Raw genomic sequence first — 1,764 nt, forward strand, 5'->3', positions numbered from 1 at the left:
CAACCTTTACCAACACGTTCTCTACCAATCCATAAGCTTGTCTTACTGACTTGTCTGCCATTTGCAATGAAAATATGGCAGGCTGTACCTCAATGATCCCCAGCTTCTCCATTACAGAGAGTGGCATAAGATTTATGCCTGACCCCAGGTCAAACAGAGCTCTTTTAATGATCATGGTGCTTATGGTGCAGGGTATTATGAATTTACCAGGATCTTGTTTCTTTTGAGGTAAAGTTGGCTGAACCCATGTATCTAGTTCACTAATGAGCAAGGGAGGTTCACCTTCCCAAGTCTCATTACCAAACAACTTGGCATTCAGCTTCATTATGGCTCCTAGATATTGAGCAACTTGCTCTCCAGTTACATCTTCATCCTCTTCAGAGGAAGAATAGTCTTCAGAGCTCATGAATGGCAAAAGGAGGTTTAATGGGATCTCTAAGGTCTCTATATGAGCCTCAGATTCCTTTAGGTCCTCAATAGGGAACTCCTTCTTGCTTGAGAGACGTCCCATGAGGTCTTCCTCATTGGGATTCACGTCCTATCCTTCCTCTCTAGGTTCAGCCATATTGATTATATTAATGGCCTTGCACTCTCTTTTTGGATTTTCTTCAGTATTGCTTGCGAGAGTACTAGGAGGAGTTTCAGTGATTTTCTTACTCAGCTGGCCCACTTGTGCCTCCAGATTTCTGATGGAGGACCTTGTTTCACTCAAGAAACTTAAGGTGGCCTTAGACAGATCAGAGACTAAATTTGCAAAGTTAGAGATACTATGTTCATAATTCTCTGTCTATTGCTGAGAAGATGATGGATAAGGTTTGATATTACTGAGCCTATTTCTTCCACCATTATTAAAGCCTTGTTGAGGCTTTTGTTGATCATTTCCTGAGAAATTTGGATGATTTCTCCATGATGAATTATCGGTGTTTCCATAAGGTTCTCAGGATCATAAGCTTCTTCTTCAGAAGATGCCTATTTAGTACTGTTGGATGCATTTTTCCATCCATTCAGACTTTGAGAAATCATGTTGACTTGCTGAGTCAACATTTTGTTCTGAGCCAAAATGGCATTCAGAGCATCAATTTCAAGAACTCTCTTCCTTTGAGGCATCCCATTATTCACGAAATTCCTCTCAGAAGTATACATGAGCTGGTTATTTGCAACCATGTCAATAAGTTCTTGAGCTTCTGCAGGAGTTTTCTTTAGGTGAATGGATCCACCTGCAGAATGGTCCAGTGACATCTTAGAGAACTCAGATAGACCATAATAGAATATATCTATCATGGTCTATTTTGAAAACATGTCAAAAGGACATCTTTTGGTCATTTGCTTGTATCTTTCCCAAGCTTCATAGAGTGATTCACCATCTTTTTGTTTGAAGGTCTAAACATCCACTCTAAGCTTGCTCAGCTTTTGATGAGGAAAGAACTTAGCCAAGAAGGCCATGACCAGCTTATCCCAGGAGTCCAGGCTATCTTTAGGTTAAGAGTCCAACCATGCTCTAGCTCTGTCTCTTACAACAAAAGGGAAAAGCATGAGCCTGTAGACTTCAGGATCTACTCCATTTGTCTTTACAGTCTCACAGGTATGCAAGAACTCAGTTAAAAACTGATAGGGATCTTCTGATGGAAGTCCATGAAACTTGCAGTTTTGTGGCATTAGAGCAACTAGTTGAGGTTTCAGCTCAAAATTGTTTGCCCCAATGATAGGGATTGAGATGCTTCTTCCATCAAACTTGGAAGTAGGTGTAGTATAATCACCAAGCAT

General features: G+C 40.6%; 1 non-coding gene across 1 annotated transcript; it reads left to right on the top strand.

Annotated features, from left to right (window-relative positions):
• The first annotated feature begins 1,297 nt into the window (after window positions 1–1,297).
• On the top strand, window positions 1,298–1,401 carry LOC127747385 (small nucleolar RNA R71). The gene has a single exon (XR_008009184.1). It is a non-coding gene; the product is annotated as a small nucleolar RNA R71 (small nucleolar RNA).
• Window positions 1,402–1,764: the final 363 nt, after the last annotated feature.

The sequence above is a fragment of the Arachis duranensis genome, chromosome 4, assembly GCF_000817695.3.
Source record: "Arachis duranensis cultivar V14167 chromosome 4, aradu.V14167.gnm2.J7QH, whole genome shotgun sequence".
Taxonomy (NCBI): Eukaryota; Viridiplantae; Streptophyta; class Magnoliopsida; order Fabales; family Fabaceae; genus Arachis; species Arachis duranensis.